This window comes from Grammomys surdaster, unplaced genomic scaffold (genome assembly GCF_004785775.1).
Source record: "Grammomys surdaster isolate TR1022 unplaced genomic scaffold, NIH_TR_1.0 362, whole genome shotgun sequence".
NCBI lineage: Eukaryota > Metazoa > Chordata > Mammalia > Rodentia > Muridae > Grammomys > Grammomys surdaster.
The window spans coordinates 82,447-108,229 of NW_021604781.1; the positions used below are offsets into that span (position 1 = coordinate 82,447).

General features: G+C 44.9%; 1 pseudogene; it reads left to right on the forward strand.

The window, feature by feature from the left end:
• Nucleotides 1-12,091: 12,091 nt before the first annotated feature.
• Nucleotides 12,092-14,968, forward strand: LOC114631415 (annotated as a pseudogene).
• Nucleotides 14,969-25,783: the final 10,815 nt, after the last annotated feature.

Sequence of the window (25,783 nt, forward strand, 5' to 3'; positions counted from 1 at the left end):
CATGTGCTCGCTTTAGCACCTTTCACCTGTCTGCACTTCAGCTGATACTTCACTTGTTTGCCCAAGCAAAACACCATCCAAACCACTTTCCAAAGAACCCTTAAGTTTCTACTTCACACTCTGCTACTCAAATTAAAAAAGAAGAAGAGGTCCAATGAGCACCAGAAAAGGTTGTGTGGAAATCGAATCCTTTGTCCTGTTGATGGTAACGTACAGCGATTCAGTCACTTTGGAGAGCAGCTGACGTGTGTGTCTCAATGATTAACCGTAGTTACTGTGTAACCAAGCCTGGTCGGTGCCATTCCTAGATATGTATGTGGGGGAAATGAAGACACTGCCACAGACACTTTGCACATGAATGTTATAACCGTGTTCATAGTACCTCAACAGACAGACAACAGATGCTCCCTGGATGCCTCAAAGAGAATACAGTGCCATGGTCACATGGTGAGTGATTTGGTGACTGGAAAGGCATGAGCCAGGCATGGCTGCCCATGACTAATCCCAGCACTCAGAGGCAGAGGATTATTGGGTGTAATCCCAAACTCAGGTAGATATTTGCGTTTAAGGCCAGCCTGGTCTAAAGAGCAAGGTCCAGGATGGCCAGAGCTACACAGAGGGGAAAAATGATCTTGCTGCCTAAGTCTCTGGAGTCGCTGGAATTATAAGTGTGCAATGGTGAGACCTCACTCAGAATAAAAATAAATCTATAGAGACAGAAAAAAACATAAGTGGGGTTAAGGAGACAGCTCAGTTGGTAAAGTTCTTGCCAGACAGGCATAAGTCTTGACTTTGATTCCCAGAGCCTGTGGTAAAAGCCTAGGTATGGTAGCATATGAATTTATAACCCCAGAGCCGGGAAGGAAACATGTAGATCCCTAGGGCTCCCTGGTTACTTGTTGGTTATGTGGTGAGCTCCAAGTCCGTGAGAGACTGTGTCTTAAAACAACAAGGTGGGGCTAGGGTTGGAGAGATACCTCAGCTGTTAGAAGCACTTGTTGTTCTTCGTCGAGAGAACAGGTATTCAGTTCCCAGCATCCACATGGCTGCTCACTCACATCTGTAACTCTAGTTCCAGGGGAGCTGACAACCTCTTTTAGGCTCCCAGGGCACTGTGGACCACCAAAAGCATATAACATAACATAAATAAATCTTTTTTTTTTCTTTAAAAAAGATCTATTTATTGATTTTATTTATGCAAGTACACTGTAGCTGTTTTCAGACACTCTAAAAGAGGATATCAGATTCCATTAAGGGGGAAATGCTAACAGATTCTTGTGTCCTGCCTGGGGCTACCACTAGGAGGCTTATGAAAAGGGAAGATGCAGGCTGGGGCTCAGACCAGCAGGAGACAGCAAAGGGACAATGTGAAGCAGGAGGGAGGTGGCCCCTCAGGCAGAGACCGACAATGTCCCCATATGGAAAGCAGATGGAGCCACCCCACCCTCTTAATCTTGGGGCTCTGTATAGCAAGTAGTACTCTCTTGCCTGAACCCTGAACCTGGGTAGCTGTACCCCAGAAGCTGAGCATGCTGAACATCTGAACAAGTTGCAGAATAAAGAATCAGCTCACTAAGATTCCCATAATGACATGAGGACACAAAGCCAGGAGGGGACAACCATAGTACTCCCTTGTATGCACCCAATTAGGTGATGGTCTACTTTCTCTAGATTGTCTTCATACAAGCTCAGAGATCCCCTAGAGCTGGACAGCCTATCAACTTTGTTTTTTATAGACAATTATTTCTAATACTTTAGCAGAAAGGCCACTTCCATGCTGAGTCCACGATGACTTTTTGTCCAGCTGTATGAGGCTGGGCTGCCAGTCCACACCAGGCAATGCTTGGAGCTCACCTTAGAGGGTCAGCTGGAGCGACAGAGACTTCTGCACAGCCCCCAACACCTGCAACCCACCAGGGAAAGATGTGCCAAGTAATCCCAGGTTTTGGATCATCTGTAAAGAGTCTTTGCTACCCAGGTTTGTTATCTATAAGACATTTTTAAAAATCTACCATCTCCATGTGTCTATAGTAAGCTGTTGTCTTTGTTTCCTAAGACTCTACTTGTCTTTAGGTTTCAGCTCAGCCTGCTTTTTGCTCATACAGTATTTGGGGGTAGAGAGTATGAAGTATGAATAAGAATTTTACAATTTCACAGTGGTGTCAAGGGCTAGAGATTGGAGTACAAGGCCCAGCCAGGCCATCCCATATCTTCCCTATGGAAAATAAAGTCAGGGTTCTGCTCCTCTCTGGGACAGGTCCAAAGAGCCCCTCTGTAGGATAAGAGACCACTCAAGATTCTTCTTTGGGGAAGAATCTTCATCAGTCAGTTCTCATTTGTCAATGAACAATGGGAAAACACTTTGAATTAGTTTAAACTTAGAATGAAATCTACCAGAAGGGAAAGAGACATCAGCAGGTGATCAGAACTAGGTTCAAATATTCCCAGAAAGCAAGAGCAGATTTCCTGAGCCTCAGGGACATACAGAGCAGGCCCCAAGTGGTTATCCAATGACACATCTCTGAGGTTCACCAGCTGTCACTGGGGAAGGCTCAACTCTCAGTTCCTTCATGAAGAAGCCAGGAGATGGACCCTAGATTGGTTCCCACAGGTCAGTTGCTATATCAGAACTAGGAGACCCTGCCAGGGTGGGGTGGGATTAGAAGTCTCTCTCCAAGACCATGTATTTATTTCCAAAAGATGAGCCTATAATCCAGGGGCCTCTGCCAGCAAGGTGCCTTCCACAAGATGACACATTTTTTAATCTTCACAAGTCTGTGTAGTAAGAATTGTTAGCCTTAGGGCCAGACATATGGCTCAGCAGTTAAGAACACTGGCTACTCTTCCAGAGGACCTGGGTTTGATTCCCAACACCTACATGACAGCTCACAACCATCTGCAACTTCAGTATCAGGGGGTTGCTATACCCACTCCTGGCCTCTGACAGCACTAGGCATACATGTAGAAAAAAACATTCATGCAAATAAAATCAATCAATCAATTAATTTTTAACGCGTTCTTACCCCTCCCACCCCATTTACAGATATACTAACTGAGATTCGGTTCTCGGCCCAGTTAGCCCTACAGCCTGGATCCACAAAGCCTGTGCCATTGACAAAGGTGGTGCTGACTTCCTCAAGGGGAGGAATATCCAATTAGTCAATTAGTCAATGTTGTATCTAATAGATCAAGTATATGCCACATGCTGCAAGCTGTGTAGGACTGTCAGGGATCAGTCACAGCACGGTTATATGTGGCAAGAAGGGAAATACAGAGAGGGTCTTTTCTCATCCTGTTAGTAAGGTTGCATTTGACCTGATCCTTAGAAAAACAGCAAACAGATCAAAGAGTTTAGCCAGAGATGAGAGTACAAGCTGGAGATTGGTAGGAAACAGAGACAAACAAAGAAATTGTGGCCACTTTGGGCTGGAGATGAAATTGCTAGAGATTAAAAGTACAGGCTTGGGACCTCAGTCCAAGAGCTGTGGTTCAAAGGACTGTATCTCAGTTTCCTGGTTAGTAAAACAGGACGAAATTGAAATAGCTACTTAAGACTGTACTGAAATTTGAATGAAATAATATAGGAAAATAATGCTTTGAAGCAATAGCTATTATCATAAGTGATTTAGAGTAATTCATGTTGGGAACCACTGAGTATCTCAAAGTTGGACTATAATAAAGCACCACAAACTATGTGGCTTGAAACAACAGAATTTATTCTCTCACTTAGAGAATTTATTCTAGAAGCTTCTAGAGTTCAAAGGCTTGTAGTGTAACTCAGCTGAGAAGGGATTTCCTAGCCTGTTTAACATCCTGACTTCAGTCTCTAGTACTGTGTGGGAAGGGAGATCAGTGTATCTCCAGAATCATGTTCCCTTGAAGCCTGTAGTGGGAACCTTTCCCTGTATCTTCTAGCTTTTTGAAGAGCAGGATATCCTTAGCTTATGGCAGCATCTCTCCCATCTCTGACTCTTCCCAAGGCTATCTTTTCTTTGGATCTGGATTATGTCTTCAACAGACTCTTGCTTCACCCTGCGATGACCTCTATCGCACTAAAGGTCAATCTACACCTTAAGACTCGGCTTGAACTTATGTCATAGTTACATCTGCAAAAACTCTATTTCCACAAAAGTTAACACTCATAAAGTGCCAAGGATTAGGACTTTAACAAATTGAGGTAAGGTGTGGGTGGTGAGGGGGATACACTTCAAGCCATGATGGAAGCTGTATGTTGATTAGTGGGGTGCAGGTGGAACCAACTACAGCCTAGGGAAACAGATGTTGAAGAGACCACTCAAGAGGCAAGAAGTGAGAGGCCATGATTAGAGCCAGTGGTTCCGGAACAATGATGGTTTTATTGGAGCTGATAAATGGTAGTGTGGTAAGGCAGCAGGAAGGAGGTGTCTGGATGATTCCAAGGCTGTGTGACCAGATGGATGGATTAGAAAGCAGGGCAGGGGTGAGAAGAAACATGAGGACGAGGAGGAAAGTCTACTAGACTCTAAGCTGTTCAAGGGCACAGCTGTGTGCTTCTCTGAGTATATGCTCCTGACACATTGTCAGGACAGACATTCTCAAGCAAGGCTGGCCAAAGAAACTACTAGTACGTTCAGTTTTGCAAAGAGGTGAGGTTTGATGTGCCAATCGGAAGAGGCAGGGGAAATCGAACCCTGTCACCTAGAAGACAAAGTGTGAGTTAGAAGTCTCTGCTGGGTGTTTAGTTCCAGGGTGATTACAGAGGAACTAGCCTAAGATGACCACCAGTCACTTGAGGGTGGGGAGAGGCATACTTCGTGCATGATGACCACTGACCAGCACCATAATGCATGAATGGAACAGAGCACTGCTGAGGCTACCCCAGACACTCAGAGACCCCAGCATCATTAAGAGGATCAAGAAGGATGTGTACACAGTGAAGAGAGGCAGAACTGGAGACTTGAGGGTAGTGAAGAACACCCTGATGTGAGTAGCCAGTGATGCCACCCAGGACCCTGGTGGGCTTCTGGCCTATATGCCACCAAGGGCCATGGATTGGCTCTGTAGCAGCAGGGTCTATTACCACCAAAGCACCAGGCTGATGTCTAGCTAGGGCTGAGCAGGAGAGCTTACTCTGGTGGTGTGAGTGTGACAGAGTCAGGAGGATGACCACCTCAGATACCTCTCAGGCCAAGATTCAGGGCTTTGAATTGGCTCACCCACACCAACATCTACCTCATCAATGAACTGCTGGAGTGCACAGAGGGGCTGGTCCTACAGATCCAGAACTACAAGATCTGTGTGACACAGGACAGCAACAGGGTATCTTAGAGAGGTTCCAGTGAGGTTCCAATATTGATAGAAAGAGTATCAGAAGCCAGAGGCCTCGATCCAGATCAATAAGTTATTGCAAGGACCACTCGCAAGCAAAAAAGTGTGGATGAAAGGGTATATTGTGAAATGCAAAAAGAACCAATAGAAATGTTTTGAAATAAAAAAAAACAATTATCATTTAGGTTTTTCAAAGGCTTTTGGCTATTTGGATATTATCTTGTCAAGCTTTGTTTAACTATCTGTTGTTGAGGTATTTGAAATTTCTATTGCTTTAATACCCTATGTCTCTGTGACTAGCAATGGGTGAGGCTGTGCATCTGAACTTTATATTTTTGCACAAGTTTATATGATTCTGTGTAAGCTTAATAGATGATAAGAAACCAGTGAGTGCTATTTTATGAATATGTGAAAGTCTGCATTGTACCTGGACTTCCAACCTACAAAATGGCCAGTGACATTTTCTGGGCATTTCTGCTTTTCCTCATCAGTGCCATTCAGAAAGAAAACTGACATTCCTCTCTATACCGACTCCCTTTGAGCAGACAAGTATGCTATTGTGTATTTATGATATAATTTTGACCTTAAAAATAGTTTGCTTGACACCAGCACTAAATATGTAAAGTGTCCCAAATGTTCCATGAATCTCTGAGCAGAGGTAACCTAGCATGCCCTGGCAGGGTGCACTCAAGCAAGACCTTTAAATAGTGGAAAGGAACTGGACACCTAAGGAGGACACCTGCAGTTTTCTGTAAGTGTTTGTGCTTAGGGGCTGGAGAGACGGCTCAGGGATTTGGAGCAGTGTCTGCTCTTCAAAGGACCCGGGTTAAGTTCCCAGCACCCACATGTATGCTCACAACCTGACTTAATCCATTTCAGGGGGGTCCAATGCCCTCTTCTGGCCTCTACAGGAACTGCGCACACACAGGCCATAGGCACCCAGGCTTTAAAACACCCAGAGGAATGGAAAAAAAATGAAATAAATGTTGCCACTGTCATTTGTTTTCTTGTGAACTTTTAACTGATGTCCGTTATGATTATGAGTAAAAGCATCTTCTAGAGAAAGAGGCTGAGCACTTTTGAGATGCTAGGACATCACCCACAGGACAGACAGAATCTACTCCAGGACTGGACTCCAGGCAGGCCTGACCTAAGAGCTATTTCTGCAGTAACTGCTGGCTGCTCAAAACTGGCTGGAGAGATTTCCTGACATCTGGCACTTTCTTCCTCAGCATGGGATCAGACCAGATGGAACAGATCTCTTCTCAGTGGTGACAGACAGACAGACAGACAGACAGACAGACAAGATCAAACAAGATGGTGAATCTGTGATGTGTCCAGAGACTGTTGCTCAAGGACAAGGGAAGACTAAGCAAGGGAATCTTGCTGGGCAGAGTATCCTTTGCCTGCTATCTTCCTTAGGTTTCTGTAGCTGTGATTGAACACTGACTAACACTAACTTGGGGAGGAAAGGGTTTATTTGACTTCCATTTCCCACACATGGTCCATCACTGAGGGAAGCCAGGGCAGGAACTCAGTGCAGGAACCTGGAGGCAAGCAGTGAAGCAGGGACCATGAGTGAGTGCTGCTTCCTTGCTTGCTCCCTGTGGCTTCTCATCTTCTTACGCATCCCCAGATCACAGGCCATGGGGTGATACCTCCTACAGCGAGCTGGGCCCTCCCATGCCAATCATTAGTCAAGAACAAAGCACAGACTTGACTTACCCCACGGAGATATTTCCTCAGCTGAGCTTCCCTCTTCCCAATGACTATCAAGTCTAACTTCCCAGATGCTGTGTCAAGTTGACAAGAAACTAACCAGCATAGCTGTGATTCGGCACTCAGAAGCCAGGGCAGAGGAAACTAAGGTTTTGAAGGTAGCACATGCTTCATGACTCAAACTGTCTCTAAGCCAATAACAAAATGGAGACAACAGTGTCAGCCCTTTCAACAACAGCTAAAACCAAGAGTATAGGGCAAGGATTCTTGTGTATGATTGCCTAGCAAGACTGTGAATGTGCTCTAACCTACAGGTGTTATTTTTTTCCTGTGTAAAGTTTACCCTTGTATTATTTCAAATGCTGGTTTCTCTATCCTACTATCTGGGTTCGATTCGGACATAGCTCTGTTATGTTTATTCTTAGAAACTCCTGTCTCAAGTTTGTGTAAACATTGCTACTCATTCATTCTCTGCCTCATCAATAAAAGCCAATGAGCCAATAAAGAGCTTTAGAGAGGATAAGGTGGGACTTCCTGTTCCAGGAGGGGTTGGGAAAGAGACCGGAAGTGAAGGAGTGGAGCCATGAGGAGAGGTCCAGGAAGCGTCAGGAGCAGAGAGTTGGAAAAAGAAAGGACAGAAAACTGCAAGTAATGTAGAGGTATTGTCTGGGAGGAATCCTGACCAGCTTGCAGGTTTAGAATGGAGTAATGTTTGCTCAATATTCAGCTCAAGTCTATTTTAATAAATCTTAGTTCTCTGTGTGGTTGCTAGGGACTACCAAAGGTAAAGAAATACAGCTGCCAGATTGATGTATTACTTAGATTAATATTAAAAATAATTTGTTTTACACAAACCATGGCTCTTGCTTCCATTCCGTTTATGTTGTTAGTTTTGGACATGGGCGTCTTCACTAAAGACTAAGCTGTTGTACAAAGGAAGACTAGGGAAATATAACTGACCTGGAAAAAGTGAAGATACTCCAAAGAGACACCGTGCCCCTCCCCTTGGACACAGGTAACTGAAGCAGACACACCAGAAACAATTGGAATCCCTTGGGGAGTTTCCTGCAGGCAGAGGGCCAAGGCTGAAGCCTGGCGCTGGCAGGAGGAAAAACTTGGATCCCATAAAAGCTTCACAGAGTTCTGGTCACTCATCAGATCACCTCACAGGAGACACTGGAGCAGAGGCTGTGTGCTCAGTGTGGGCTTGACTTGGACTCACTCGAGACTGCTTAGTTTTGCACACTTCTTGCTTTCTATTGCAAAGGAACCGTCATGGGAAGACCCTAAGTATGGAATGGGGTAACCTTGGACCCCATTATCTGCTCCTCTTCCCCATGAGCCCATGTGGACAGAATCTCCTTTCTCTGCTCTTCTTTTTTCTTTCTTCCTTCCCTTCTTTCTTTCTTTTTCTCTTTCTTTCTTTCTCTGTTCTATTTTGATTTTGAGACAGAGTTTCTCTGTTGTGTATCCTGACTCTCCTGGAATTGGTTATGTAGATAACCTGCACTTGAACTCACAGGTATCCACCTGCCTCTGCCTCCCGAGTGCTGGGGAAAAAGCATGCACCACCGTATCCAGACTTTCTCCGCTTTTCACTTCTGTCTAACAGGCTTATGGGAAATGAGTGGCCACAGTCTAGGTTGTTCGGGCTTCCAGAGCCCAGACTCTGACTCTAACCACCACTGGAGGCTTCCCTGCCTATATGACCTCAGGTGGATGTCAGGGGGACAGGAGAAGAACTTTAAGTGCCTGGGGTGTCAAGGAGACAAGCAGGTGAGGCTGGTGGCCTCCTGGGACAGAGTAGCCCTAACAGTGTCCCTGGGATGCTTACCTTGGTAAAGAGGAGGAGTCAGACAAGATGTTGCTGATGTCTCCCTAAGTGAACATGGTCTCTAGGTGAACATAGCTTGGAAAGAGGCTGTCATCAGGGCCACCCAGAATACACAGGGCTTGGATGTCCTTGAACATGGAACAAGTCCCAGCATTCTTAAGTAAAGCTAAAGCTATCTGGAAATGAGCTTCTGAAGGATTTCCATTAATTACTCTCTACCACCCTCTGCCCCAGAAAAGGAAATGTCAGTCCTGATTTGGCCCATGCTTCTGCAGGAGGTGGTAAGGGGCACCTTTCACTGAGGCAGGGCCTCTTGCTCTGCAGAGAATCAGATTACTGGAAAGCTGCACTGATTTTATTTACAAAATAAATGTCCTATCGAGGGCATCTGAGATAGGAATAAAGTCCCTGCCCCCAATCCTGTTCTGCTGAGCTAACTGCAGTAGCCACCCCAACCCCCAACCCTTCCTGAAATGTAACTGAGATGCCAGCACACAGGTCAGGGAGGGCCTCCTTGTGCTTCTGTGGAGAACCACCGCTCTCTAGTGGCCGCATGTTGCAGCATCATATCCTTGGGAAGAGGCTCTCAGACACTCAACCCATTGAGGTCAATTAACCTTTGGTTAAAGATTTACATTCCTCCTCACGTTGCTGCTGGGAGAGAAATTATGCAAATTCTTTGGAGCACAACTTAGCAAACCTCAGTTAAAAATAAAAAACATATGCTGTCCAAATTATGTCAGGTTCTAATAGTATAACCAGAGTAGGCTGGACAAGAGCATTTCTTCTAGAACTTTCTACTGTCTATCACCAGGTGGACTGCTTTTCTCTCTTTGAGGCTGTTGGGCTTTTGTTACTGCCCTGCTACATCACTGGCTTCTAAGGCCATGCTCTGAGAGACCTTCTACTGGATCTCCACCACCCTGCTGTGGGGAAGCCAGACCACAGCTTTCCCAGCTGCCAGACAGCATAGCAAATCTTGGCAGGCCTGAATTAGGAAGTCCTTGAGACTTCATCTGGTGGGCAGCCTACCTGTATCCTGGGATACAGTTCCACCAATCACCAATGAGCTGTCACAGAAATTATATAGCTGTAGCCACAATAAGTGTGACCATCACCTGAAGTTGCTAATATTTGATGGTTTTGATATAATAAGTTATTTAAGGGGACAGAAATTAATAACACCCACTATCAGGCCATTTGGACACTTTCTACTGGGTAGCACTGGACACTAATTGTGGTTTCTACAATGGGCTACTCTGATCAGCAAAAAAACCAAAAATGGTCCTGAGAGATGGCTCAGCTGTCAAGGGCACCGGATGCTCTTGCAGAAGACCTGGGTTCAATTCCATGTACCCACATGGTGGCTCATAACCGTGCAGAACCCAGGTACAGGGGATCCAACATACTCTTCTGGCTTCCATGGGCACTACACACATGCAGTCATAGAAACAAATGTACTTGTACATGTAAAATAAGAAAATTTTTTCAAAGAAACAAAACATTTTTTACTATGTAAATGTTCATTGAACATGGCAATGTGGGACAGGAGGCTATTGTCACATGAGTTCATGTTTGCACTGGGCAGACCTCCTCCCAGACATCCTTCTATCCGCACTGAACTCCATTGATCCCGTTTACCTCCCAAGAGAGTTTCAGGCTGTGTATACCGATACGATCTTTTGATATTTCTATAAAATCAAGGAAACACAAGCTTCTCTCTTTTTCCTTCCTTCTTTGCCTATTTTTGAACAAAAGTATCACATTTCTCCTTTTTCCTTCAACAATCTGAAACTGACCTATGAATGCATTTTAAACTACTCATCAAAGAATTAGGATCTGGAAACCACCAAAGTCTTAATGTTAGTGCGTACATTTTCCTCAGAATAGGTAATGTTGTGAGCAGCATGGGACATGCCACAAACCAGAACCCAGGCAGCCGTAGTCTGGGGAACACAAAGCAGCACACTGTAGCCTGTGGAACCCCAAAGGGATAAACAGAATGCATAGAAAAGGAGAGGAGCCCCGCCCACTGCCCTAAGAGAAAGCCGCACTGAAAGATGAACACATACACTTAGCTAAAGTTCGTTACCCCAACACTAACCTCAACCAAATAATCATCCCCTCTGATGGAACTTTCTACACTGACATGCTCCTGGCCATTTGTAAATGGACACTCAGTGTGCCCTTGGGCCTGGGCCTGTGTGTGTACCTGTCAGTGTGTTTGGGTGGGCATATGCTTTCCCGTGTATGTGTGTGTGCATGGACACAAGTGCCTATGTGTGCCTTCACCTCTGGTAACACTGTTATGAGGTTTCCCAGACATAGGACATCTGTGATCATACACACATGATGATATACTAGGAAACCCATGCTAGAATGATCTTCAGGGAGCAGGTCAGGACAGTGAGAAGACCCTAAGGGGAAATTGCTTTTTCCTGGGATGCTTGTGGTACAGAGGGGATGGTTTGGAAACTTCTGTCTGCCTAATCAAATCTGAGGGTCTCCCTGAAGCCAGGATTCCCAGGTCAGTGTACAGCATGAGCTCATGGATGCCACTGTGTGTCATTGTACATAGGGAAGATAGAAGGACAGTATTGGAAGAACTGTTAATCCCTAGAAAATGCCTGAGGAGGGGCTCGCACTGAAGGACCTAAGGAAGTGACCCCACTTCCTTAACAGTAGCCCAGCTGGAACTGAGAATCCTGGTTACCAGGTAACCAGAGGCCAACTGTAAGTAGCCTTACGTGACTTACTTGTCTGGAGGTGCTTGAGAGACCAGGAGGTTCTCTTGTTTCCAAACTTCCAGTGGCTCAGACCACAAAAAAAAAAAAAAAAAAAAAAAAAAAAAAAAAAGGGAGTAGTTAGCTTGGCCACCTTTGGAGACATTGGATACACCCTCTGACACAATTCTGGCACATTTCCCACAGGAATCCTGACGTAACACTGGCCAGCCTGTAACAGGGAACTTTCTGGTTGGTCCCCTGATCCTCTTAGGTCCCTGCCTGGGTGTGTGTGTTCCTGTGAGACACTGAGCAATATTCTTTATGCTCATTCCTCAGTCTATGGTAATGGATTGCTGATTCCTCAGTCTATGGTAATGGATTGCTGATGTCTCTCAGAGTTTCCACGTTTAAACCTTCCTAGGTCTGACTTCAGAATAAACCGAAGCCACGCTCTCTGCAACAGCCCTCCATGTTCAACTACCACAGCACACAATGCATAGAAGTAATGGTCCACTATTTACCAACTGCTATGTGGAACCATGACCACCTCTCCATTGGCCTTTTTTGACTGTCTACCATAGATATGCTACCACCTGGGAGGTGCTGGACCTGATAATGAAAACATGAGTGGCTACATCCAACATAGGTTTAGGAGGGCTGTGCTCTTCTCCAGGACTCTGTGCTCCATAGAGCAAGTATGATTGTACCCTGGCAGTGTTGGTCCCAGATCTGAACCTGGAAAATGACATGGCCAAATATGGGTTGGGGGACTCTAGTTCGTGTCTTTCACTGTCCCCAAGGAGTGCCAAACACTACCCTTTCTGGTGCCTTGGGCAGAGCTCTTTTTCCATTTGTATAAAAGGTTCTAGTCCTTATCTGACCTATATGGGATTAATGGAACCAGACAAGGTTCTCTGGGGGGCCATCCAAGAAGTCTGGAACCAACCAAGAGCCCTGGCAGGGAGCATTTAGGCTTCCACCCATTGTGAGAAGATCTTTGAAGACCTGTGACTTCAGCATGGAAGTCAGAACAGTGCAGAGAGTCCCCAGGATCTGTGCTCCCTCTCTAGAGTCTTTAGACACAAGTAGCCCCCTTGAGATCTATTAGTAGGTTGGGGAAACAAAGCATTAGGGGTGACACCCTCATGGAATGCCACAGGTATGCATCCTTCGGCCTGACTCTGTGGAGGACCAGCTAACAAAGGAGTGAGTGGGCTTCAGGTGAAGAGGGAGGTACAAGCCCATCTGTGCAGTTGGTTTGGGGGAAAGAGAGGGGTAAGAGCCCATCTGTGCAGTAGGATAGGAGAGGGAAGACAGATGTAGGAGCCCATCTGTAGAGTAGGACAGGGGCTAGGGTTGAGGACTAAACAATTGCCAGGTGCCCTGCCTTGGGGATTCCCACTAGAGGGATAGTACCTGAGACTTTACCTGCAGGTGGAGATACAAGGAGGTCTCCAATGGGCTCCTTGGTTCTGAGGAGCAGAGGGAAGGATGGAAGCTGAAGGGTCCTGGGAGAATCCATCCCCACTACAGCCCAGCCCAGTTAGCCCTGTCTGTCCTCCAAGAGACAGAAAGTGTCTGGAGTCCTCCACGCATAGTCTCACAATTCTGACCACTATGCCCATCAGCACACAGACTGGCAGCCATTGCGTCATCTGATGGGGCTCACGGCTATGCTGGTGATGCAAGGCCAGGCTTCTGACTCAACCGATGCTGGGCAGGGTCGTGGGGGTTCGCAGGGCACGGGCGGCGGCGTGGGCGCGCCGGAGCGGGCGGCAGGCGTCCCAGGCACCGGCTCAGGGAGAGTGAGGCACGGGCTCTGACACCGGTCCAGGAAACCGGCTGCAGCAGCGCAGGGCTCAGGCAGGAGCAGGGGAGAGCTCGGCCGTGAACTGGAGCTCAGTGCGCTTTTCAGTGCGCGGGGCAGGGCCAAGGTAGCCTCTCGAATCGCCGTTACAGCAGCCTCGGACAGCTGGGCCTGAGAGGGCGGGGAGCTTCTGCTCCAGCCTCCAAAGGTGGACAAGTGTTACAGCTCTTTTTGGTTCCCTCTCTCCAAGGGCAGCCTGGGAGTGCCCACGGAGGGAAAGGTGTTACAGCTCTGCCCAAACTGCTCCAAACCAGGGAACAGGGAAGGGAGAAATGTTGTTGCTCTTTGAAGTGTGCAGGATAGCTGACAACGAAGAACCGCGACAAAGGTCTCCAACAGCGGGAAAGATCTCACATCCCAATTTTACTTTTTGAGCTTTGGGCAATATATACAGTTTGGGGGAGGGGGGAAGCAGGTACCCTATTGGCTTGGTTTGAGAGCTTGGGAATGCCTTATTTGCATGAAGGTGCTATTTCTACGTGATCACCTCTCCGTGGGAGGGGCTGTGGGGAGCGGAAGCTAAGAGAGCCAGATGGCTTTGGGAAAGTTCGAAGCGGCCTCCCGTCCTACTGGCCTTCTTCAGACCAAGGTTTCCAGGGCTTCAGCGCTTTCTACCAAGCTTTCTGGTTTTTTCTCATAGCCCACTGCCCCACAAACCTCCTCTTCCCTGAAGTGCCATATTCAGCTTTCTGTCCCATTGGCTTCAGAAATGCCCTGAGGATTTTTGTGAATCCCAGACGTGGCTGTGGTAAGGCGGCTGATGGACTACATGAGACTCTATGTACCTTCTGTAGATCTAGACACCAATGCCAGGGAGCTGCTCTCAGTGCTGGAGAAGCAGGAGGCCAAAAAGCTAAAGCTTGAGAAAGATGGAAAGGCCTTGGATCGTCTGCCTGTCAATGAGGAGTTGGTTTCAGTGATGGGTTACACCAGGGAATTCTCCAGAGCTTTGGTCTGAAGCTAGGGCTGGACAGCAGTCAGGTAAGATCTCCTACTGTGAGGAGAGGACTGAGATTCTCTGGCATGAAAAGCCCTGTGTGACCATCAAGGCCATCTTGGGGAAGCTCACCCCATCCTGGAAGCTTCTAGTTTGCCTCCACTAAAAGTCCATCTCCTTCTGCCCTTAGATTGTGCAACAACTCCAGATCCCCCAGTGCAGGAGGCCTCTGGGATGCAAGAGACTCTGACTCTGAGGTCAGCTTCTGTGACAGAGCCACAGGGAGACCTGCAACCCTGAGAGGACACTGAGCTCATGGAACTGGCACTGCTGGAACCGTTTGTGCCAGAAGCTGGACCAGCGCAGCTTCTGACTGTAGATCAAGCTCTGCCCACATCAGCTAACGCACAATCACCTCTAGATAGGCTACCAGTGCAGCAATCTATGTGGCTGCTAATGTGGATGCAGATGTGGTTGCAGATGTGGCTGTTCTAGCTGCCAGGCAGCTATTTCTATCTGCCATTGTGGGGTTAGGTGTACCAGAGTTCATTGTCCCTTTGCCTGAGGTTGCCAAATAGTTAGGAGAATTATCCACCAAGCTCCACCCAGCCAGGGTTCCCTGCCTAAGCTAATCTTCTTTCTTTTTTTTTTCTTAGAGAAAATATCTCCTTTTATTTTGTTGGAGTCTTTCTTATTGTTGTTTTCATTGTTGGGCTTTTTTATTTATGTTTGGATATTAATAAAAATGAGTTGTTTACTAGTCTTAAATGATATAGTTTATTTTCCATGTGGTGCAATCTACGCATGTCTACCTAAGATTAGCCACCACACACCCATACACACAAAATATAAAATAATTATTTTAAAAAAAACACTTTAAATGCAAAAATGGAATCTATCTCTAGGTGGAGACATGCCCTGTTTCTTCATTTAAAGAGTTTAGCCAGTGCAGCAGGTCAGGGATTTATCTAAGACCTATAGGAATGTGGGTTCACCCTAAGATAATGTACTCTTCTTTTTCAGGAGCCCCCACATCCTCTTCTACCCACACCCAGTACAGTCCCTACAGGTCAAGCCACCATGGGGGTTCTGCTGAGTCTACCTGCCTTTCCGAAGGCTGACTTTGAAAGGCAGAGTTATCTGTTTTTCTCTAATCTTTTTAATTACGATATGGCTAGATACTCCATGTGTTTTTAAACTCTTTGGATTCCTCTTTTTCGGAAGTTTCCCTCTGCACCAAACAAACCCCTCCCTGCATCCCTAGTCAGCTGGACAAGGACACAGCATCTTGCCAAGCAGTCCTTTTCCTGCACTTCAACCATGAGATGTTGCCCACAGGGCATTTACAGGATCCAAAAAGGAGCACAGAGCTCTTGAACTAGGACAGTCCCTCATTAGTCAGCTCCAATCCCCCCACATCAATGAGAAGAGTGGAACCCAGAAGCTGAGGAACTTGCTGGAGTCCCCCATGGATGGCAACACAGGTAGGATTTGAACACAGTTCTTCTTGCAGGGGAATTTTTCATTATGTGCCTCTTAGAATACACCAGCTGCCACTGATGGGGCAAGTATCCTTATATGGAGACATAAAAGTCCAGATGCTCTGATAGGACTTGTTCATATTTGTCCATATTTTATAGTTTTACATAAATTCAGGGCAAATTAAATGTCATTGTTGACAATATTACTAACACAAGCTCCTACTGCTGATACACTGTTGAGATGTTGTGGTGTTTGGCTGAATCACTTTGTGCTCCCAGAGGATCTCATGCATGCACCCACCCAAGAGCTATCTCAGATCTTCGAATGTAAAACACACACACACACGCACACACACACACACCAGTTAATTTTAAAATGCCTTGGCTAATTCAAAGGCTGGGTACTCCTAAACCTTCCCCTGCTATCCCAGGCCCAATGAGGAAGTGGCCAGTGGCCCCTTACCTGAAAACACACATGGCCAATTGGCTATATCTCCAGCTGCTACAGAGCCCCATTCTTCATCCAGGTGACTCTCTCTGCATCCTACCAGTGCAACTCTAAGTTAAGTGTCCCACCCCATGCCCAGCCATTGGCCACTGGTATCTTTGGTGGTTGATCAAAAACCAATTGGGAACAAGGACCTTCAGTGTCTGGATATACAGATTTAAAGCATTAGCTCCAATCTCCAACATAGAGACAAAATCCATCAAAGCAGACCAACTACATCCTGGTGTAACAGAAACAGCTGATTCCATGATGGCAGTACCGTTCATGCCGTAAAGCTCAGCATATAGACAGAATCACCTGCCAAAACTAAAACAAGAGCCTAATCCATTGTCGTCCAAAGTTCAGAGAAAGTCTGTACTAACCTTGCTTTTTGACTTCTATAGTTCTGCTTCTGGTTAACCGTTCTTGTTAACTGAAGTATGTCAACACAAGATGTGATTTTCTAGTCTTTAAAGCTTGCTCTGAGAAAGGCTTGGGACTACACTGGGATCTCAAACACCCAGTGTAGTCAACAGCCAGCCAATAGAGACTAAAACTTATTGGCTAAAATCCATATCCGAGCAATCTTCTCTTGTGAACACTGAGGTGCCTAAATGATGTAATGGAGCATAAACATAGTCACTTCCATCAACTGTGGCACTCTGAGACTCCATCCTGTTTGTGAAAATTTACAAGCGTTGTCATAAATTGGTCTTTGCTCCTGAGAGAAGGTCTAGTTGTATAGATCTGACTGGCCTGGAACTCTCTATATAGACCAAGCTGGCCTCAAAGCCATAGCAATCCCCCTGCCTGTGCCTCCTAAATGCTGGGATTAAAGCCATTCACCACCATGCCCAGATGTTTGTTTGTTTGTTTGTTTGTTTAATGTCTAGGAGCTATACAATTCTTTATCTTAATTCATAATTTTACTTTCTTACTGATTTTGTCAGAGTTCTGGCTTTCATGACTTCTTTGGTATTTTTCCCTTGTGTCCCTTATGTGTGTCTTGGCTAATCCCAACTTCTTTCTTTGTCTTTATTTTCTGTTCTTCTAAGTGTTCCTCAGAGAAATTATTACTTCCTTTGTTTTTTAGCCTGCTTCTTTTCTAACATAAACCTTTAATATTTCTTTCCAGTGTGACCTTCTCTGCACCCCGAATTTGATACATCACAATTAAAAATTGTTTAATTTGATGTGCTATGAGGTTTTTGCCTACATGTATGAATAGCACCACATTTGTGCAGTGCCCACAGAGGCTAGAAGAGGGCATCTGATTCTATGGAACCAGGGTTACAGCTGGCAGAGAGCGACCATGTGGGTGCTGGGAACTGAACCTGGGTCTTCTGCAAGAGCAACAGTGCTTTTGAACTGTTACAGTAATAGTAATAATAATGATAACAACAATAATGATTCACTAATTAACAAATAATTAATTATTAATTGATAATAATCAATATTATTGACCATTAGTAATCAACTGTAGGCTAACAATTAAGCATTAATTAACATTAATAGATAATTATTGGTCAACAATTAAAAATCATATGTTAAGGGTTGATTAACAATTAATTATTAATTTATTCCTGATAATTTATTACTATCAATCATTTTAGATGTTTATGAAAATATCAATTAATAACTAAATAGTTAACTAATTTTATTTATTTTAATTACTTAATTGTCAATTATTAATTGTGTTCAATAATTTTTTAAATTATCTATGACTTTGATGAGGGTATTTTGTTTTTTTCAGAGTCTCTTTAGGAAACTAATGCTTTGCTTCTAAGCAGGTGTGAATGTCCTGATTTTTGTCACCGATTATTCCTTAGTAAGTAAAGCCATCTCTCTGTATGGTGTACATCCTTGGGACTTTAGCGTATGATGAGATGCATCGGCAGGCCTCAGAGTGATCTGTCACCAACCACTATGTCCATTAGGTACCATTTGCTGATAACTTGCAAGAATTTCTATGTATCTAGTAATTTGAAGTATCTATGTCTCACTAATGTCTGAAGAAAAGGGAGGCAGAAGAGTCTCACAGTGACAGCTTATTTGTCCCCCCCCCCTTTTATTCCACCTACATTTCCTTTTTCTACTTTGAAGCTATATTCCACTGTGAATATAGTGAAGTCATTTTAGGCCAAGCATGAGGAGGCTCTCGTGGGCTTCGTGGGAGGCTAGCCTGCTGTCTCTTTCTCTCAGCCTGCTGACTTGGTGGGGAGATGCTTCTGGCATATTCTGGTAACTGCTGCTGGGGCAAAAGGCTCCTCCACCTCAACAAGCTGTATAGACAACCACAGAAATCATTTGTTTTACAGCCAAATATGAGTGACTGGGGCTTAAGAACATTAGGTTACAAAAAATGCCATGTTACAGTATTGTAACAGTTTGGTGACTTTTTATAATAACAGAGCAAAGAGCAATAAATCAGGGATATGTTAGTAACACATTGGTGGGAACATCTGGTAGCTGGGCAGCAGCAAGTATAGGGACAGGGACACTTTGCCATCGGGGTCATAGGTTATTTGATGCCACCCTCAGCCTTTGGGTTGGTAGACTTCATAACCTACAGATCTTTGAGAGAGTTGAAGGTTCTAGTGTCCCTGTCCTGGAGGTAGGAGAGCAGCCCATGGCAGCAGAAGTTCCTGGAAAGAGTCTCAGAAGACACAGATTTTCAGGACATCAAATCCCTACACACTGAGAAGTGTGGCTTGAGCCACGGTTTGATCTTTTTATAAGCCCTCTTCCAGCACATCTGGGCCCTGCTTCTACCAAAATCAAATGATGCCTGTATGAACCATGGGATGGTGACCTCCCTCCCAGAGCCGTGGGTAGGCACTTGCTTCTGCTTGCTGCAGACATTAAACCTCGTTGGCTCACCCCAGTTCTGAAGAAAAGTGAGAGATACAGCTAACTCCAGAAATACTTATGTATGTCTGCCACATGTGTCCAGGTGAGCAAGGAATCCAGAAGAAGGTTACAGGCAGTTGTGAGCTGTCCAGTGTGGGTGCAGGAAACCAAATTCGGATCCTCTGGAAGAGAATCAAATGTTCTAAGCAGCAGAGCCCTGTATCTCCAGCCAACCACCCCCTCAAATAATTTATTACAAATTAAAATGAAGAATTTTGCTTAACAGCTCCTGGACATTAAAAAAATAAACAGAAGAGTCCGGGTGAGCCTGGTGGTGCATGCCTTTAATCCCAGCACTCTGGAAGCAGAGATGGGGATCTGGAGTGGGCAGACACCCATGCTACAGGGCACGTGCAGAGGTCAGAGAAGAACTTGTAGGAATCAGTTCTCTTCTTCCTTCATGTGGGTCCCAGGGATCAAACATAGACTGTATGTAAGGTTTGGCAACAAGTACCCTTACTAGCAGCGGTATCTCCCCAGCCGGAGTTTTGGTTTTTTGTTTAACTTAATTCACTTTACATACTGCTCACTGACATCCACTGGTCGCCCTCTCCCGCAATCCTTTCCCCTTCCCCTTCTCCTCTGAAAGGGTGCCCCCCACCCTGGCACTTCATGTGTCTGAGAGGCTAGGCAGTTCCTTTCCCACTGGTGCCAGATAAAGCAGCCCAGACAGAAGACCACATCCCACATACAGGCAACAGATTTTCAGATAGCCCCAGTTTCAGTTGTTTGGGACCAACCTGAAGACTAAGCTGTACATTTGCTACATATGTGCAGGGAGGCCTAGGTCCAGCCTGTGTATGCTCTTTGGTTGGTGGTTCAGACTCTGAGAGCCCCAAGGGTCCAGGTTAGCCGATTCTGTTGGTCTTCCTGTGTAGTCCTATCTGCTTAGGGGATGCAATCCTTCTTGCTATTCTTCCATTTGAATTTCCAAGCTCCATCCACTGTTTGGCTGTGACTGGCTACATCTGTGGGAGTCAACTGGTGGGTGGAGCCTCTCAGAGAACAAGCATGCAAGCATAACAGAGTATCATTAAGTCTCAAGGATTAGGGCTTGTCCATCAGGTGGGTCTCAAGATGGGCCGGATATTGGCTGGCCATTCCTTCAGTCTCTGCTCCACCCCACAGTCCCTGCATTTCTTGTAGAAAGAATAAGTTTTGTGGTGGAAAGTGGAAATATTCTTAAATCGAGATCAATTCTCAGAGGGGAAACCTGATGATCCACAGAGCTCAAGGGATGAAAGGAGACAGCAGGCTCCTGACCTTAACCGGTGTGCTGTGATGTGTGTGCATGTACACACACACACACACACATAAATGAAATAATACACAATATACTACATATCAAATACATTAAAATAATTACAATTGCTTACACAAAAACATTCTGATCAGGTTCTTGTTACAATGTAACAAAAATGTACACAGTCTTCTTAAGGCTTCTTTATTTTTTATTGTTTTCATTTTTTGGATATTTTTGCCAAAGGGTTTCTTTTTGTAGCCCGAGCTGTTCTGGAACTCACTCTGTAGACCAGCTGACCTTGAACTCAAAGAGATCTGCCTGTTTCTGCCTCCCAATTGCTGGAATTAAAGGTGTGTGCCACCACCTCCTGGCACTATTCCAAGGTTTAATGATGCTTTCTCTCTGCTGTTAAACCAGAGGTCTGGCTTTTTGCTTTTCCCTTGTTACTGGAGATTGAACCCAGCATCTTGCACAAAATAGGAGAGTCCTTGTCTCAAACTCTTGCAGCTTTTCCATAGGGCCTCCTGGTCTGGTGCCATCTTAGCCACCATTCCCATTATACAAATGGTTCTGGGCTAACAGCACTGCTTCCAATTCTGGCCTCCCACACATCCCTCCTACCCTGGCCTACAGGCTTCCTGTCATCTGACCCTCAGGAGTCCTTGCCACTACTCTTTCCCGGATTGGGTAGTAAATGAAAAGCTACCTGTGGCACCTGGCACAGGTGATAAGAGGTTGAATCCACTTATGGGTCTCCACAAACACATAATGGGCGTGTTTGGAGTAAACATTGCCAGACTCCTGCTTGAATTTAAAGAGCCACAGTGAAGATCTTAAACTTGGGAATAAAGTTGTCTTGGAGGTTGATTGTCAGGGGAGAAGGGACCCTGGAGTCTCTCCAGGGAGCCAGCTTGAGCCCAGTCCAATTCTGCATTTCACATATCTGAATGAGCAGCTTCAGACACAGCTTAGGAGCACAAAGATGGATGCCAGACCTGAAGCAGGAACAAGTGGCCCTGGCCCTCAGCCCAGAATTGTCACCAGGAATGCCTTCAGGAATGGTTGTAGCTCACTTTACTTTCTACAAATTAATTCAATTTAAAGGAAGAACAGAAGGGAAAGGCTATTATTTTTAAAGGGCCGTGGTGAAAGTTTCAGAGTTACAATTATCATCAAAAGTTACAATTGCTCTAGACTTTTCTATTACATTGATTTGACATCTCTGTATGTTAAATTTTTCTTAAAACAGACGGAGTATCTAACTTCAAGCTGGTAGTGATAAGGGAGACCAAGAGGCTGAAATCAGGCTTCCAAAATTAATATTGCTGGGTTTACTGTAAAAATAATCTCTTGGGGCTAGAGAGATGGTTCAATGATAACAACATTGGCTGCTCTTCTCAAAGAAGAGACTCTCCCCAATACCCATATGGTGGTTCACAGACATCTGTAATTCCAGTTCCAGAGGATATGATGCTTCCTTCTGGCCTTTATGGGTACTGCATGTACATGGTACACAGATATACATTACAGATAAAACACTCATACTCATAAAACAATTTTTGAAAAGAATCTCTTATAGATGTTGTCATGAAACATTTAGTTTATACCTAGATCTGTTCTTCCCAGCGCAGCAGCTAGCAGCCAGCTGTAGCTTTAAATGTAAGTGGGTTAAAATTAAGTACAATTAAAGGTGCTGTTTCTCAACTGTTCTGATTGCTCTTTAAATGCTCAGTAGGTAAGGTGCACATGGGCAAGTTTCATCAGGAAGTCCTTTGTTTCTTAGGTAATCTACTGAAACTAAAGCTGGTCATGCTTTCCTTTCCTTTTGAGGATTTATTTATGTTCATTAGTGTTTTGCCTTCATGTATGTTTGTGTGAGGGTGCCAGATCCCCTGGAACTGGAGTTACAGGCAGTTTGAGCTGTCCTGTGGTTGCTGCGAACCGAACCCAAGTCCTCTGGGAGAGCAGCCGGTGCTGTTAACTGTTAAGCCTTCTCTGTAGGCTCCACTGAAACTTTTCAAATGGGTCATCTGGCTTTGACCACTCTAGGTGAAATATTTTTTAGCTAAAGTTAGAGATCCAAAATATCCATGAACGTTGTCATGAAAAAATCACTAAATTATTAATGGTCTATCCTGAAAAATAGAATATAAAAATGCAAGTTTGGAAAAATTGAGTATGTGCTGCCTGGATCCTGGAATATGATACTATCCTTCGAATCGTATTTCATTTTTTCTTACAAAAAAAAAGAGCAAAATTTATTTTAAACATCCTCAATAGTTTTTCATTACCAAACCTAAGTGAGAGTACACACATATATCCACACATGCATGCATACACAGACATACATACGTACATACATGCAGACATACATTACGCGTGCATATGCAGACACAGCCATATATACATATGTACATATGTACATATAACCAGAAACATATGCATGTACACACAGACACAGTTTACACAGACATACATGCACACATACATACACACATGTGTGCACACACATGCACACATTTACACAGAAATACACATATGAAGACATATATGTACACATGCATATACCCAAACACACTTAGATAGATAGATAGACAGATAGATAGATAGATAGATAGATAGATAGATAGATAGATAGATATGCATGCATACACATATACATACACATGTGCACACACATAGAAACACTTCATCTGTAGCCCATTGGTCTTATATCACACTGCTGAATCTGAGCTGGGACTGTCTTTAGAGAGGTTCCTCATTCTTCTACAGCCATCTTTGGTCCTTATCTGTGATGGAAGAGCATATCAATGCATAACTCCTGGAGTTGCACAAGTGATTATCTGAGATCTGGGAATCTCACTCAAGAGAATGGGAGCAATTAGTAATTGACAAGGGAGGGAGGGATGGGAACAGTACCTATGCACATCATTGCACATTAACCACGGAAAGCAGCATCCAAGCAGAAATGTGTAATTCGGGGGCATCTGGACTTAGAACAGGGCTATAACTAATTGAAAAGAGGGGAGTGTATACTGGACCCACCTGACCTGTCTGTACTGTGCATGTTAAACACTTATCGTGTCTTGTCTCATCTAATGTTGAGATGGGTTCATAGAGCATGCTCAGTTTAGCAAATCAGAACTTGCAGCTCAGAGAGGAAAACTCCAGTTGTGCAGGAGGCAAGGCAACAGCAGTGGGTATAAGTAATGGACTCCATGCCCAACCCTGGGATGACTTCACATCTTAGAATGCACATCTTGTGGCGCAAGCCTTTAATCCCAGCACTTGGGAGGCAGAGGCAGGCAGATTTCTGAGTTCGAGGCCAGCCTGGTCTACAGAGTGAGCTCCAGGACAGCCAGGGCTACACAGAAAAACCCTGTCTCGAAAAACCAAAAAAAAAAAAAATGCACATCTTAGCTACTCACATTAGGAACAAGAAGGAAGCCCAGCCACCACCTCGGTAGTTGAGACCAAAAACCCACAAAAAGAGAGCAGCTTCAATAATAGCCATTTTGAGCACTTGAGCATGGACTCTCGGCATCAAGCTTTCCATAGAGGAAACTGTCCGAAACAGTGTCATGATTAGAAGGATGAAGGGGCCTACTGAAAATGCCAGGCTTCAAAGCTGAGTGGCAACAGGTACATGCCAGTTGGCCGTACAACCCAGAAAAGCTTTGCCTTGGGTCTGCTCACCACTGCTGCTTAGTGCTTTTTCTGGACTATAAGTCACAGGGCCATGAGGCTGGTGAGATGTTGGTGAGATGGGACAGACCTAGATCTTCTGGGGCTCAGCGTAAAATACCACAGGTGTTCTCCTGACCCAGGCTTGCCAAGGTGTCCCCCCACCAAATAACTGTGAAGCTACATGTCCACATCCATGCACATATGTGCATTCATGTGTATGCCATCTCTGGACTAGGGAAGGCAGATATGGATATACAAGCTGACTGGATGAAGTCCAACTAGAATGCCCAGCCACTCACAGACAGCAGGAATGGAGAAGGGCTAGACTCTGCAGTGCTAATGACTTTCATTGCAGAGTTGCATTCCATCTGAAGGACACCAGACATCGGGTGACAGTGGCTCAGAGCTCATGGCAGCTGGAGTTCAGTTGAAGTTGATGAATTAGTAACACCTGCAAACAGTAACCAGTATGAGACAGGAATCTACAAACTGATATCACATTCATCTCCAAGGGCTGCTTGGAGATTGCTTGACACCAGTGTGGTAGAATGACTCCAGAGGGTCCCTATGGTACAGAGATGTTAATGTCACCAGCAACCTTGTATGATGTCTGGTTTCAGCCCTTAAATACTGCACATCAGAAACACCTGGGGTGCTAATCGTGGATCATAGGGCCCCACTCTCTGAGTTTTAAGCAGTAAGTCTGGGGCCAGTCTGTAGTATCACTGGAGTATTTCCCCATGAAAGGGGTGGTGGTGGTGGTGGTGGTGGTGGTGGTGGTGATGGGATACCCCTAAAGAGCCACTGTTCAGCACAACACTAAGTAACTCACGATTCTCTCTAGTCATAAAGTATTCTGTTAGTGAGTGCTGGTGCCCATTTTAATGACTTGATGCCAGGAAATGTTCAAAGGAAGAATAAATAACAAGGAAGAAAGAATTGGGAAAATAATCAGAAATGCACACAATTAAATGAACAATAAATGATTTGGGTAATTTTGGGGTAATTTTCTTGAGGGAGAAAGCAATAATATTCAACAACTATTTTTTTTTAAGATTTTTAATTATGTGTGTGAGATCTGTGTGGATATGTGCACATGGGTGCAGTGCCCATAGAGGCCAGAAGAGGGCGCCCAATACCCGTAGAACTGGGGTTTCAGGCGCTTAGGAGCCAACTGACACAGGCTCTGGGAAAGAACTCAGGTCCTCTGGAAGAGCAGTAGCTGACCTTAATCTCTGAGCTATGTCCCCAGCCAACCTCAATATATCTTTTCATGATAAAAATGTCACTAGGAAGTATCTCTATACCTCCAGATGCTAGGTCCAGACAAAACAGAGTTCTAATGCAATGAGAAAAACCAGAGTTTGGGTATATTAAAATACTGCTACATGTTGAAGGAAAGTTCACAGTCTCAGTTTATAAAAATACCTTGACCCAGATTCATGTTTGACTTAAAAAAATTCAACTTTATAGTTTTCTTTCCAAGCAGTAGAATGTAGAATCCAGGAGTAAATTTACTGTGGTTCAAATGGCCTGTAGAAGGAGGAGGCTACAGTTGGATCAGAGCATCTCTCTGTCTCTGTTT